Source organism: Phoenix dactylifera, chromosome 6 (genome assembly GCF_051530095.1).
Source record: "Phoenix dactylifera cultivar Ajwa chromosome 6, Ajwa_hap1_PhDact_Kaust_v1.1, whole genome shotgun sequence".
NCBI lineage: Eukaryota > Viridiplantae > Streptophyta > Magnoliopsida > Arecales > Arecaceae > Phoenix > Phoenix dactylifera.
The window spans coordinates 18,159,168-18,175,855 of NC_143195.1; the positions used below are offsets into that span (position 1 = coordinate 18,159,168).

Sequence of the window (16,688 nt, forward strand, 5' to 3'; positions counted from 1 at the left end):
GACGCGTGTGCGGCTTCCACCGAACCTTCATCAAATACCACGTAAATCAGATTTGCGGAGACCATCTAACCGCACAAGGTGAAGATCTGATCTTCTTAATGATTTTAAAAATAGTTTTAAATAATTTAATTCTAATCTATCTACAAACAAAAGGTTTTAAAATACGTTCATGCGATGAACGGATCCCGCATATGTTTTCCGCTGCAATCTGAAAATTATTTCGAAATTTTCATGGCATATGAGGGATCCTAACAGGGACAACACTGGGTGTTTGAATCGACAAACTTTTGACAATTCCTTAGATCATATTATTAAAACTCTTTCGAAAAATCTCAGATCTGGTGAGATGGCTGATGACGATGTAGGAAGTCACCATAGTGATGAAGGTAGACCCCCAGTTATGGCACTTCGACAATATTTACACCCTACTAGGACTAGTCAACCTTCATGCATGATTATTCCTGAAAACATAGGACACTTTGAAATCAAACCAGGAGTAATTCAATTGCTGCCAAAGTATCATGGAATGGAATCCGAGAACCCTTATCTTCACCTTAAGGATTTTGAGGAAATTAGCATCACATTTAGAGTGCCAAATGTATCGAAAGATGTCCTTAAATTGACCTTGTTTTCTTTTTCCTTAAAGGACAAAGCCAAAACATGGATGAACTCCTTGAGACCTAGATCGCTAGGAACATGGCATGATATGCAAAGAGAATTCTTGAAAAAATTCTTTCCCGCACAAAGGACTAACTTTTTGAAAAGGCACATTAGTAATTTCCAACAAAAAGATCATGAAACATTTTATAAATGCTGGGAGAGATTTAAAGAGTTGCTTCTCTCTTGTCCTCATCACGGGTTTGAAACATGGAGAACCATTAGTTTCTTTTACGAAGGGTTGTCTCCATAGTTAAAATAATTTATAGAGACTATGTGCAATGGTCTATTTTTGGAAAAGCAACCCGATGAGGCATGGGACTATTTAGACTCTCTCACAGAGACTGCACAATTATGGGATACAGGGGATAGAGTGAATAAACCTTTACCTAAGCCTACTAACATTGGACATGGGGGCCTTTACAACCTTAGTACTCAGGATGATATTTAGGCTAAAATGGCAGCCCTTACTAGGAAGGTAGAGGAAATTGAACTTAGAAGGATTGAACCCGTCAAGACCTTAGAACATAACAGCAAGTATTGTAGGATTTGTGAGATGCCTGGCCATCTCACCACTGATTGCCCCACAATACCTGCATTCAAGGAAGTCTTGCATGAACAGGCCAATGTTATGAATACATATCAAAAATCTTTTAATAATCCTTTTTCGGGTACTTACAACCCTGGATGGAAGAACCATCCAAATTTCAAGTGGAGGAATGACCAACCTCAACAAGTATATAACCCAACTCCTCCACCTCCGCAACCTCATTATGCACACGCACCCCCTCAAAAACCCAGTCTCGAAGAAACTTTACAATCTTTCATGCAAGGTCAAGCTAAAATCAATGATGAAATAAGAAATCAACTGACAACGCTGACCACTGCTTTAAGTTCTCAAGAGAAGGGTAAGCTACCAGCTCAACCACAACCTAACCCTCAAGTCTATGGCGGTAGCAATGCATCATCTTCAACTTCGCATAAAGAACAAGCGAAGAGTATAATAACTTTGCGAAGTGGAAAGGTTATTGACCGACCAGTCCCAGAACAAACTCAAGTCATACCTGATTCTGACCCTCCCGAGATAAAAGAAAAGGATAATGAAGAAACTGAAGCACCAACATCTACTGAAAAAATTAAATGTCCTTTTCCTGCACCATTTCCACAAAGATTAAAGCCCTTGCAAAAGTTTGAACCAAACTCTGAAATTCTTGAGCTTTTTAAGCAAGTAAAAATCAATGTACCTCTTCTTGATGCAATCAAACAAGTGCCTTCATATGCAAAATTTTTAAAGGATTTGTGCACTGTCAAGCGTCGATTAAATGTCAAGAAAAAGACATTTTTGGCTGAAAATGTGAGTGCTATTTTACAGCATAACATTCTTCCTAAATATAAAGATCCAGGTTGCCCAACTATCTCGTGCATCATTGGCAATTTTAGTATTGAGCGAGCATTGCTAAATTTAGGAGCGAGTGTGAATTTGTTGCCATATATGGTATATGAGCAACTCGGTTTGGGTAAGTTGAAACCAACAACTGTCACCTTACAATTAGCTGACTGGTGAGTGAAGGTTCCTAGAGGGATTATCGAAGATGTGTTGGTCCAAGTAGATAAGTTCTATTTTCCTGTCGACTTTATCGTACTGGACACACATCCGACTTCCAATTCACCATCTCAGATTTCGGTCATCTTAGGATGTTCATTCTTTGCAACTTCTAATGCATTGATCAATTGTAGGAATGGTGTCATGAAGCTTTCTTTTGGCAATATGACCTTGGAACTGGATGTCTTTAGTATAGGCAAACAACCCAGTGATCATGAAGAAAGTAAAGAAGTTGAATGGGTTGAAACCATTGCGGAAGAATATCTGTTAAAAGAAACATTTACTGAATCGGCCGACAATGGTTTAATAGATTGGTGTTCTGAAGGTACTGCTGATGATGTGGTTCCACCTGTTTTAGATAATTCGGATGTCATGATGGTCAATGGATGGAGACCGAGAATAGAGGAATTTGAACAATTGCCACCTCGAGAAGCAAAGATAGTACCATCCCATGAAAAAGCACCTAAGCTCGAGTTGAAACCTTTACCGAAGGAACTCAAGTATGCCTTTCTTGGACTTGAGGAGACTTTTCCTATAATCATCTCATCTGATCTTGATCATACCTAAGAAAGAAAATTACTTGGTGTTCTAAAGAATCATAAAGGAGCTTTAGGGTGGTCTATTGTCGACTTGAAGGGGATTAGCCCTTCAATTTACACGCACCGGATATATTTGGAGGACAATGCCAAAACCACAAGGCAAATGCAACGCAGGTTGAATCCTACGATGAGAGATGTGGTTAAAGCAGAAGTCCTCAAGTTGCTTGATGTGGGTATTATTTACCCGATTTCTGACAGCAAGTGGATGAGTCCTACTCAAGTCGTGCCCAAAAAAGCGGGTTTGACGGTAGTAAAAAATGAGCAGGGTGAACTAGTCCCAACTCGTGTTCCGACGAGTTGGCGCATGTGTGTTGACTACCAAAAATTGAATTTGGTCATTAGGAAGGATCACTTTCCCCTACCCTTCCTAGACTAAGTTTTGGAAAGAGTTGCAGGACACAATTTCTATTGTTTTCTCGATGGCTATTCTGGGTATTACCAAATTGAAATTTCACCTGAGGATTAAGAAAAAACTACTTTCACTTGTCCTTTTGGCACATTCGCTTTCCGTCGGATGCCATTCGGGTTGTGTAATGCACCTGCAACATTTCAAAGATGCATGCTCAGTATTTTTGAAGACATGAACGAGAAATTTTTAGAAGTATTTATGGATGATTTCTCTAATTTTGGCGATTCTTTTGATGATTGTTTATTACATTTACAAGCTGTCTTAGCTCGGTGTATAGAAAAGAATCTGATACTGAATTGGGAGAAATGCTACTTCATGGTGCCAAAGAGAATTGTCCTAGAACATATTGTTTCATCGAAGGGCATGAAAGTTGATAGAGCTAAGATTGACTTAATCGCCAAGCTACCTGCACCCAAGATGGTTAGAGATGTTAGATCATTTTTGGGTCACGCAGAATTTTATAGGAGGTTCATCAAGGACTTTAGTGTCATAGCTCAACCATTATGTAACCTCCTATCTCTTAATACACCGTTCAATTGGACTGAAACCTGTCAAGAGGCATTCGAAAAGTTGAAGTCTATGCTTAGCACTGCACCCATCGTGCGACCACCCGATTGGTGATTATCTTTTGAGATCATGTGCGATGCTAGCGACTATGCGATAGGAGCTGTCCTAGGACAATGCAAAGATAATAAGCCATATGTCATTTACTATGCAAGCAAAATCTTGAACGATGCTCAAATGAATTACACCACCACCGAGAAGAAATTGCTTGCAGTAGTATGTGCATTAGACAAATTTTGCTCTTATATCCTTGGTGCTCCTATTGTTATCTTCACGGACCATGCAGTTTACTGGATAAGAAAGAGGCCAAACCACGCTTAATACGATGGATACTTCTACTCCAAGAATTTGACATCATTATCAAAGATAAAAAGGGAGTAGAGAATGTGGTTGCTGACCATTTATCACGGCTAGTTGTTCATGATTTGGTGCCACAGTTGCCCATCAAGGACTCGTTCCCTGAAGAGCAATTGTTTGCACTTTCTACTATGCCATGGTATGCTGATATTGTAAACTTTCTTGTCACGAACCGGATGCCGGAGCATTGGGGATCGAATGATAAGAATAATTTCTTGCGTGAAGTAAGGAGTTATTATTATGATGCCCCCTATTTGTTCAAGTATTGCAATGATCAAATCTTTAGAAGATGCATACCGGATCATGAGATGCAAAGTGTACTTTCTTTTTGTCATGCCAGTGCTTGCGGAGGACACTTTGCATCTAAGAAAATGGCAGCTAAGGTGTTGCAATATCGTTTTTATTGGCCTACACAATTTAAAGATACCCACGAGTTCTGTAGGACATGTGACCCATGTCAATGTGTTGGAAGTCTAACTCATAGGCAAATGATGCCTCTTCAGCCCATTACTGCTATTAAAATTTTTGACATGTGGGGCATTGATTTCATGGGCCCATTCCCACCGTCTTTTGGATATGAGTACATTTTGGTTGGTGTTGAGTATGTGTCCAAATGGATGGAAGCTGTGTCTTGTCGAACAAATGACCACAAACCAGTTTTAAAATTTTTTTAAAAAAAAATATTTTCTAGAATTTGGGATGCCCAAGGTTATAATTAGTGATGGGGGAAAATATTTCTGTAATACACCTTTTGAGATCTTATTATGAAAGTACGGTATCACTCATAGAATTGCAACTCCTTATCACCCGCAGACTAGTAGCCAAGTAGAGTTAGCCAATCGGGAGATTAAACGAATTTTAGTGAAAATGGTGAATCCATCACGCAAAGACTGGTCTTTAAAACTTTCTGACGCATTGTGGGCTTACCGTACTGCTTATAAAACTATTCTTGGTATGTCTCCGTATCGGCTAGTCTATGGAAAAGCATATCATCTACCTATTGAGATAGAGCATAAATCGTATTGGGCCATTAGAAAATTAAACTTCGAATTGTCAAATGCTGGTTTAGCTAGAAAATTACAACTTAGTGAGTTGAATGAAATTCGTCGGGATGCGTATGACAATGCTAGACTTTGTAAAGAACGAATGAAAATTAGGCATGATAAATCAATTCTAAGAAAATCTTTTGAACCTGCACAAAAAGTTCTTTGTTATGACTCTCGTTTACATCTATTTCCTGAAAAGTTACGATCAAGATGGACAGGTCCTTTCATTGTAAAAACTGTTTTTCCACACGGGGCAGTTGAAATTGAGAATCCACAAGATGGCAAAATTTTTAAGGTAAATGGACAGAGATTAAAACCTTTTCTTGAAAATTTTGCAGATGAAGAGGACTCCTTTCTCTTGGGGGAGCATTCTTATGACTGAGCTTGATGACAAAGGTATGTGTATATTAGTTAGAATTTTTTTTCTTTTATTTCTAGTTTTCTTCTTATTTTGTAGGTCTTCTTTTCTGGATATCAACAGCTCAAGGTATTCTTCTTCTCTCCAATATTATTTTCTCTATTGTCTCTCATATATAGTTTTCTTGCATCTTTTACATTGAGGACAATGCAATGTTTAAGTTGGGGGGAGGGAAATATTTTGCAAAAAAAAAAAAAAAACTTGTTTTTGCATTTGATTTATTCTATTACTTTTTTTTCTGAGCAAATGCACATGTATTTTCATATTGAGTTTGTGCAACTATTAAGGCAAGGAACACATTCATACTATGATTGATCAGAGACCTATTATTAGATCCCCACACGTGTACTTAATGACAATAGGAAGGCCTCAGGAGTTCATATTTGTTAACTACATTTTTGTTAGCCTTATCCGTAAAAGAAGTACGAGTATCCTTGTTCGTACCATAAGGTTCATGATTTGGTTTTCACATAAAGATAGAGGTTGAATGTCCCAGTTAGATTACTTAGGTGCCTTATGATCCGACCTTGGTTGACCTATAGTCACGATGCAGTCACATATATAATAAAATATATATATATATGGTTCAGTCTATCTTCTCTTTTCTTGCATAATTATATATTTAAAAAAAATCCTTATGATGACAAGTTTGGCCTCGTGGCGTAGTCTGGTTCGGGTAATTAAGTCCGAGGGATGTTTCACCTAATGTCTTGAGCCAACTAGATCGGAGGTCATTGGCTGAAAGCTCGCTACATGGACCTTACTAGAGCCTAATGGGGTTGGATAGCTGTAGTCGTCATGGGTATTGAAAAAAAATGAATGAAATAACAATAAGCATGAATGAGTTGGTCAGGCTGAATCTAGTGACATGTGGTAATGGCTGGTTTGACTCCATTGTATTGGACTTCTGTGTACCCAGGTTGTTTAGTTGGAATTGATAGCTCTTTCTTTACATGCGAACCATTCTTGACAAATTTAAACAATATGTGATATTCTGAAAATTTGATGGATTAGGTTCTAATAAATTGTAGAAAACATTTGTGGACTTGAGTAGTGCACCTAAAACTCAGGCGGTGCCCTATTGTGGTGGAGGTATTAGTACTCTGAGAAAGTCACGCAATTTGATGCACACTACACTTTTATATTTCCTTGTTTTGATAGTTGCCATGCTTAAAAATATATATCAATTAATTATATGTGTATTAGCTTAAGATTTATTTCATATTTTTATTAGAATCTCATGTCATATAATTCATGATGTTTGTGGGTAACATCCCTGAAAACCCTCACGAGACAACACTCGTCCACTAGGATAACCTAGGGGTTTAACGGCTTGTTGCACGTGCTAAGTGCAATCGTGATTCCTACGAAAGTGAGTGCTTATCTTAATTTTATGCAATTAGTTCTAATAAAACATCAAAGCATCAACCAACACTTTTTGTACTCTCATGTTATTGTTTACTCTGAATTGCTAGAGACTAGCAATAAGCTAGTTGGGAGGTATGATGAGAGCACAAAAGTCCGATCTAAGTACCAATTAACTTAGCCTAATGTTAGCAAAATAATAATAAATAATACGTGTTAACATTTGTATGATTAAATATTTTATCCTTAGCACTTATTATAATTTTTATCATTATTTTTCTATAAATTCATCTCTTTCCAGCTGCAGAACAGAGCCCATATTCAACTGTCTGGGATGCATCCCACGAGCATCTCCGCATGTGATCAGCTCCCAGCGTCCGAGCTTCCCGCATCCCAGCATCCAATGCCCTGCGGTCGTTCCGTGCGTAGCATCCAAGAGTCCCAGCCTCCTCAGATCCCGTCTCATCCCATGCATCCATTTGAAGCAGCCCGCATGCAGCCCATCCGCACATCTTCCGGATTCGGGACCCCAGGAACTGCGTCCGTCTTCTCCGTGCGCGAATCTCCCATGCGTCCCATTTCACAATGCGTCCCAGCTCCAATGCTTAAGCTCAGCCGTCCACCTCTTCTTAGCGGTTTGCCCATGAAGCTTCTTCCAGCTCTCAGCATGGTTCAGCTCCCACGCACATCCTCCGTCCCCAGTTCCACTCTCACGCGTTTCTGGATCCTTCTCCCCACCGGCGTGTCATCCTTCCGTTCGAGAGCATCCGCAGCTGTCCGTGGTGATTCAACCACATTCCAGCTTTCTCGAGTGCACGCCTCGTCCGCACCTCATCCCAACAAAGAACCACCGTCCGAGTCCGTGATTCCAGCGTGGAAGAGATCGCGATCCATCCACCTCTTCCGGATTAAGCAAGCAATCAGCCTTCCTCAGATCCCATAGCCGTCCGTGGTGATTCACCCGCAATCACAGCCTCATCCAGCCGTCCGTGTCCATCATCTTCGCCCGGGGATTCATCTCAGCCGATGGATATCCACTGCGTGCGAGGGGGGGATCAAAGGCTAGGGGATATTACCTCTCGGCTGGGTGAGAAAAGGTATCATCCCTCATTCGAAAAAAATAGAGAGCCTCAGCCGGCTATTCAAAGAAAGAAAGGAAAAAAAAAGAAAATAGGGGATGCCCTGTTTTCGAAAAGAGAAAGAAAAAAAAAAGAGAAAAGTGGCTAATATTTTAATGGAGGGCTGATATCTTGTGAAGGGTGATGGAGGAACCTTTGATGTCTTATTTTCTTTCAAGTAAATTCTGAACAATTGATCTCTTTGATTTACATCTATTAATATGTTTTTGATTCTTGCATGCTTATTTATGAGATAGATCTTTTATGGTTTATATTTCTTGATTCATGGATTGTTTCGATGTTTGATTTGTCGTAGACGTATCGGCACGATAAATACTTAGATCTTGAATTCATGTTTTTAAATTATATACTCCATGATTAGAACTATTCTATCTGATTGATCCTTAATCAAGAATCGTAGAATTTAATTGTTGAAAATATTATCATCGAAGGGGATTCCAGATCCCTACACCATCTTAATTTATCCAAACTTCGATTCTCTATTTACTGATTTATTTTCTATTTGCAAAACATCATCTTAATCCACAAATTTATTAAATTAATTAATCTAAAATTATATTAAATAATCTCATATATATTTCGTTCTCTGAGGATTCGACCTCAGACTTCCGAGAATTTACTACTTGTGCGATTCTCCTGCACTTGGAGGATTAGTTTTGCGAAAGTATTTTTGCGAGCGCGTCAGCATTCATACGATGAACGACGTTCCGTTCAAATTCTGCTGCGAACGTTGCATCGAATGGGGTGTATCTCAGTAGTGGTATCAGAGCCATGGTTCTAGGAAGCATGATTAGGACTTAAGGATTGATTACCATATTTTTAATCTAATTTTTAAAGAAATTATGCTTGCTGGATTTTCTACATGCTGAAATTTCAGGTTGCTGAAATTTTCAGCATGCAAATTTTTATTTGCTATGATTTTGCAAATTATTTTAGAATTGTAATTAGATTATAATATTTTAAATCAAGTAATGCATGATCTGAAATACAGAGAATAGCATAATAGGTTTAAAGTTTCAGATCTGAAAATATACATGAGATGCATGTGGTAATCATAATGTTCATACTTGTTAAAGGTTATGTTTAAAACAATGTATGCATGAGATGTATGTGTTAGTTAAACAAAAATTTATTTGCATGAGATGTAAATAAAATTCTTAAACAATAGGACATATACATAAGATGTAACTAAAACAATTATGTCATTTACATAAGATGTAATCACATAATATATGAAAGAATTTCATAATTACATAGGATGTAAACCTGAACCAATGTGACATTTACATAAGATGTAAATCGAATGATGTTGTCTAATTCCTGTCTACCTAAAAATATGCTAAAGATATCGTTGTTAGAACTAACAAACAAAGTTTAAATTAATTTTACTCTTACCTGTTCTACTCGAAGAATAGTGGTCGTAAGAGGTCGATCCACAGGGAGGCGACTAGAGTTGCATAAAAATTAAAACGTTCACTCGGATTTGAAATCAATTTTTGAATGATAAAAGAAAAACATTACATCGGGGATGTTGACGGATTCTCTGGTCTACCGGAAAATATTTTCTACTTGAATTAACGGAAAGATAGGTACTTAAATTCGAAAAGCATTTATATATTTAATGAAAAAAAAACTCTGGCATAAAATGGATGAAAACAGTGCTAGAAATATTGAAGACTGCAACATTGATTGCATGAAAGAAATTTTAATGTATTGCATAAAAAAGAAGAAAGATTACAGAATTTGAAGAACAGAAATTAAAAACAACATAAATTAAAAACTTTAGTATAAATAAAATTCTCTATTAAAATAAAACTAAAACCTCCAAAACAACATGCTCTTAATTAAAATTCAAACTCAAAACACATTTCTCTCAATTAAGATTCAAACTAAAAAAAATAAAACAGAAAGCTAAAACTAAAAGAAATAAAAAAACAATGCTTTGTTTTCAATGAAGTTGAAAACAGAGCAAGGCACTCTCTCTTCTCTCCTCCGTTCTTTCTTGAACCAGCCGACCACCCCCTCCTGGCCCCAACCGAGCTCCACCCTTTTATAGATCAATCCTTGAAGCATCGAGAGGGGGAGGATGCATGATTGCTGGGGCGGAATGCAAACGGCTGGAATGGGCGCGTAATCCTTGGATGCTTGAGCTCACGGGAGAGGCGGACTCGGAGGTGTGGGATCTTTGATGCTGGGGATCCGGAAGCTTGGGCGCTAGGATTTGGAAGAGAAGGAGAACGTGGATCCAGATGATGGGTTTCCTTCTTTGGGTGCCGAATTGGAAGCGGGAGGAGGGAGAGCTGGCAGCGGGATTGCTTGGATGCGGAGGCTTGATCCGTGGAAGATGAATACGGACGGGATCTTGGGCTGCTTCACAAGCTTCTGGCAGTGACACGGACGAACGGAGAAGGTAACGGACGCGGACGGCTGGGTGGATCGCGGAGGATGTGGAAGGAGCTGGGAATCCGAAAGAGGAATGTGGACGGGCTGATCCGTGGTTTCCTTCTTTGGACATGCCGGCTGGGACATTCATGGCACGGGAGAGCTGGGATGGATGCCACGGCTGTGAAGGATGTTGGGGACGTGCTGAAGATGCGGATCCCTGCTAGTCTGCTGCTGTGGCCGGAAGAAGAGGATGGCTGGATCATGGGGAGGCTGATTCGGGAAGGGAGCTTGGATCACGGTGCTGGGGTCACGCGTGGGACGCTGGGATTCCGGGATCGCTGGGGATGCTGCGGGATCACTGGAAATGGAAGAAGTTGATCCGTGGAAGATGGACGGCCGTGATGCACTGCGGGAGGAAGAAGAAGAACAGTGAACTCAAAGAAAATTTCCGTAACACTATTCATATGAGCAGTGTTTTTACGGAACACTATTCATATGAACAGTGTTTTCACGGAACACTGTTCATATAAACAGTGTTTTTACGTGACACTATTCATATAAACAGTGTCATCTCGAAACACTGTTCATATGAACAGTGTCATCTCGGAACACTGTTTATATGAACAGTGATTTCAGCATGAATAGTAACTTCAGGAATGAATAGTATTTTCAGCTATTCTTCATGGGATTGGAGGTTAAAAAGTTCTTTTTCTTTGTGATGAAGTGAGAGTGGGAATCTTTATTCCGGAAGAGTGTGGGTGCTAATCCGAAAAGGGGGGAATGCGAGGATCATTGGGAGATCGCTCGCGGGCTCGGATGTTTGGGTGCAAATGTGCTCGATCAGATCATGGTAAGATTGGGCTCGCATGGTTTGGGGCCATGATGCATCCCTCTAAACCCTACCAAATGCGCATTTAAACTTTAATTTATACTAACCTGTGCCAAACAAAAATATAATTTTAACTTAGTGATTTTATCGTTATATGTTAGCAGTAATACTAATTTAAGCAGAGTGTAGATCGCACTTTTGTGCTCTCATCACACCCCCCAACTAGCTTATTGCTAGTCTCTAGCAATTAACGAGCAAACGATAAAATGAGGGCACAAAAGATGTAGTCTAACCCTTGACTTTTTATTGAAGCTAAGTACATAAAACTGAGATACGTACCTACTTTCGTAGAACATCACGATTGCACTTAGCACGTGCAACAAGCCTTTAAACCCCTAGGTTATCCTAGTGGACGAGTGTTGTCTCGTGAGAATTTGCAGTGAAGTTACCCACAAACTTCATCAGTTAGGAATTTCCAATTTTTAACTCAAAATTTGAACAAGTATTACTGTATGAAACTAGAATTGCAAGGATAATAGAGACTTGTTACTATCATATTTAAGCAGACTCTAACTCAAGTTTCATTACACCCTATCTATCTGCTAACAAGTCAAGAATGTAGTGAGGTGCATGATAGTATCATATAAATGAGTGGCTTTCACTTACTTCTAACATGATTACTCCAATTTTCAAGACTTTCTAGAGTTAAATGGTAATGAACACCCCAGATTTATTTATTTATTTATTTTTATTTTATTATTTTTTTAATCAGACTGAATGCTAAGAAGAATGGCTTGTGTAATATCTAGCCTTATTAAGCTTTCTACCTAATCCATGTAGCGAGTGTTAGGTCAATGACTCCCGATCTAGATGGCTCAGGGTATTAGGTGTAAAGACACCCTAACAGGCTTAATAACCCAAGTCAACTAGGCTCCAAGGCCAAATTAGTCACTCGGAGTTTAATCTCAGCCATTTTCACCTTTTTACGCGAACATTCGCTGCTTGCTAGGCAAGAGGCCCGGTTGCTCAGTGAGAAAACTTAAACCCTTTTTTTTTAGGGTGTTCATCGCACGTCTAACTTTAAATTATCCAGAAGATTAAAAGTATTCATATTAGTTGCAAGTTCACATACCCCACTATTCATGTGCTTACGTGTAGGTGCTCAATCATCTTCTATCATGTTAGCAGGAGACAGGTGGGACGAAAACTCAAGCTAGAACTGGTATTATATTCCTTAACTCAAAGCTATTGTCAAAGCAATTCCTAGTTTATACAGCCAAAAAAAAAGATTAGATTTTGAGTTAAAAATTTGAAATCCCTCCCCATTTTTTTTTATTTTACACAAAAGTCTTTTTAGGCAGAAAAATCAAAAATATTCTCACCCCCATACCTAAATCTAACATTGTCCTCAATGTTAAAGTAGTAATAGGACAGAGGAGAAGTTACCTAATATTAGTAAGTAAATTGACAATTGGGGTAAAAGCCCCCAAACCTGCATGTTAGTAAAATTTTATTATTATTATTATTATCATTTTATTTATTATTATTATTATTATTATTATTATCTTCTTTAATATTTACATGTTGGGTTGCCTTCCAAGAGCACTAAGTTTTATGTCTTCAGCCAGACAAAATGTAGATTCATTTTTTTCAACCATTATCTGAGAATGGTTTTGGAAGAGTCCGAGGAAGAACAGTCGGTTGATGACGATCTATGCTCATAAGGGGAACAGAATTAGTGAGCGCATGCTCGACCCCTTCCTCGGAATGGGCAAGGTAAACTTCTAAAGGGTCCTTACTATAAGTTTGTAAGAAAGTCTCCTGAACCAGATTTTCAATCATGTCAACTTCATTGATTTCTTCATCGTTTGGTGGTTGTTTACTTATGTTGAAGACATTAAGCTCGACTTTCATATTGCCAAAAGATAACTTCAGCATGCCATTTCGACAATTTATTACAGCATTTGCTGTGGCTAAGAAAGGTCTACCTAAAATTATAGGTGTGTGACTGTCTAGATGTATTACAGGCTCGGTCTCGAAGTCCACAGGATAGTAAAACTCGTTTACCTTCACTATTACATCCTCTACAATCCTCTTGGGATACTTCACCATTCTATCTGCTAAGGAAAGGGTAATATTGTTAGATGTATGTCCTAGAAGCCAATCTGACTGACACATTGTTAATTCTAGGACATAATTTTGTACTTAACTATTTATTATTGAATAAATAAAAGGCATCTTTTTTATTCATATTGTTTATGTGTCTATAAATCGTCCAAGAATTAATAAGATGATGATACATATTCTTAAGAGTTAAGAATTTGAGCCATGCATCATTGATGATTAAATTCTGAATGCTCCTGATCAATGGATCATCACGAGGACTGTGATCGATCCGATGAGATCAATGCACACATTGCTTTCCTTATGGATGGATGAGACTCGAGTCCACGGTGTGGCGACACTAAAGTAATAGTGCAGGTGCTTGTTAAGAACAAGCGTACTGAGCGTGATCAAGACAAGAAGTCACTTGGATGTCTATCCACTCGTTAGTGACTTGCTTGATGTTGCAGTAGTGTGAATGGTTCTTTGACCTGCGGTGCTTCGGCTACTCACACTGAGGTTATTGTAGTTTGACTGCACACATACATGGTCTCTAGCCATATGGGTCTATGCAGTGTAGATTGGCTGCAGTGGGTTCACTGTAGGAGTAGGGTATGCACCTGCAAGGAATCTATCGACCTTGATAGATAAGGAGAGATCCTATGTGATTTATAAGACTGAGTTCGTAAGAGCCCGGCCGGGGCAGATTGTACAGTGGAGAAAGAGTTTTCCACTCTCGAATTTAAGTCGAATAAATCTTGACATATGACAGACGATGGGGTTTGACGAGTTGTCCATGACCTCCGTCCTGTAGGGATCCACGATAGTAGGACTGTATCATACGATAACTGCATCTAGAGGTTCATCATTCCATTCTGCTGGGTAGCCACTACATGCTGCTAGGTGTCACTAGTGGATGGTGAGACTCACAGGAAATATCTCGATGATCGGTAAATCCTAATGAGTTGAGTTGGAACTATTCCAACCCATTGAAAGGAGTTTTCAATGATATTGTGATAGAGATCGCAATATATCTCACTACCAGTCAGAATAGAACCTATGGGGTCACACACACTAGAGGTATTGACTGATCCGATGGTTGAAAAGTGATTATGAATCACAAGTAATCAATTCGATTGATAATCAATAAAAGAAGAAACAATGGGAATTGATTAATTAGACTTAAACATAAATTCTACTTGGAGTAGGATTCCTAGAGTCCTAATTGGATTAGGACTGGGAGTCCTACTTGGAGTAGGACTGGGAGTCCTACTTGGAGTAGGATTCCTATAATCCTAATTAGATTAGGATTGTGAATTCAATTTGGATTCCTACTTAGAATAGGATTTCTAGAAGTCCTAATTGGATTAGGACTACAGATTCAAAGTCGAGTCCTAATTGGATTAGGACTAAAATTAAATAGGTCATAATTGGATTAGGATTTCTTAAGTCCTAATTAATTATTAATCTAATGAACTATGATGACTCCTAATTTGATTAGGATTGAAGGGTTCAATTAAGTCATGGTTCAATCAAATCCTAATTGGATTAGGATTTGAAGGGAAACAAGTGCACCCAATCCTCTTTAGAAGAGGATTGAACCACCTAGGGTAAGACCCCACGCCCAACTTGATTAGATCAAGTGGGGGCATGCGTGATGAAGGGTTAGGAAGAGGTGTTGGCCGAAATCAAAGAGAAAAGAAGAGGGGCGTGCGCCCCTCCTCTTGGTTCTTAAAAGGAAAATAATGAAGCTCCTAAAAGGTAGGAGCTCCATATGCCTTTATAAGGACCAAAAGGCCAAACCCTAGAGGTAATTCTTCCTCTCCTCTTCCTTGTGCCGTGAGCCTCCCTCTCCCTTTTTTCTTGGTTCATCTGCAAGCAAGGAGAAGAAAAGAAGAAGGCCTTGGCGGCCTCCTCCTCCTCCTTTCCTCCTTCCAACGCAGGGAAAAGAAAGAAGGCTGCAGGGGCTTTGATCCTTCTCTGATCTTCATCCTTCTTCTTCCTCCTCCCAAGCACAATCAAGGGTTGATACAAAAGGAGGACATCAGCCATCTAAAGTAGTCTCTGTAAGGGAGCTAGCACCCCGGGGAGACCAGGAAGCTTTGATCGGATCTCTACTTCGTGTGGATACCCGTAGAGGACGGACGTGTGAACGGCTTCAAGCGAACCTTCATTCTAAACCACGAACTTCAGTTTGCGGTGATCATCTACCCGCATAAGGTGAAGATCTGATCTTCATAATTAGTTCAAAAGTTTTTAATTCTAATCTATCTACGAACGATTTTTGAATAACGTTCATGTGATGAACGTTGATCCCGCTTGTGCCTCTTCCGCTGCCATTTGAATTTTTTAAAATTTTTGCGGCATGGGCGGGTTCCCAATAGTGGTATCAGAGCCTAGGCTTCATAGATTAAGGTTAGAATTAATTATAAACAGGCATGTTAGATTTGAAATTTAAAAGGTTATGTGTGCTGAATTTTTTGCATGCAGAATTTTTCAGAGTTTCTGATTTTTGCATGCTGATTTTTATGTGATAAATTGATGATTCTAATTGCATTGTTAATGGGATTACAAAGTTTCGAATCATATTTAGCATGATCAGCAACCCATGCCATAAGATAATCAATTAGATTTCAGATCTAAAAATTATAATTGTTGCATGTGGTGATGATCATTGGATTCAAACCCTTTTGGTATCAATTGTAAAGACCTACGATGTGATCTGCAATGTCATGTAATTTTTTAGATGCTTGCATGCATCTTATTTGATGTTTTGACGGGGCTGCGTTCCTACTAAAAGGAGATGTAATTTATTATTATTTTTATTTTATATCTGGTTGTATTTCTGTGATGTGATGTACGTCAACGATCAAGTTGAAGACAGTGCATAAGATGAACGGCGATCTGAGCGGTTGATGGCGATTGGATCAAGAGTTGATCAAGGATCGAATCAAGGAAGCTTGAAACCAATTCAAGAGTTGAAGACCAGTTGATCGATTGACGTGCATGTGCTTGTAATATGACCTAATTAGAATCCATGATCATCACCTATTTAAAGTTTAGCTTTATTTATTGCTGCGATTATAACTGCCTGCGTTGTGCCGTTTGCATGTGATGTGAATGAAAGTGGGGTAGATAGGTTTATATGTGATGTAGCAAACCCAATGAGATCTAAACTAAAATCTCCTCAATCAAGTCGAGAGTGAACCAACAT

The 16,688-nt window shown here is 38.9% G+C and overlaps 1 pseudogene; it reads right to left on the reverse strand.

The window, feature by feature from the left end:
* Positions 1 to 763: 763 nt before the first annotated feature.
* Positions 764 to 861, reverse strand: LOC120106960 (small nucleolar RNA R71; annotated as a pseudogene).
* Positions 862 to 16,688: the final 15,827 nt, after the last annotated feature.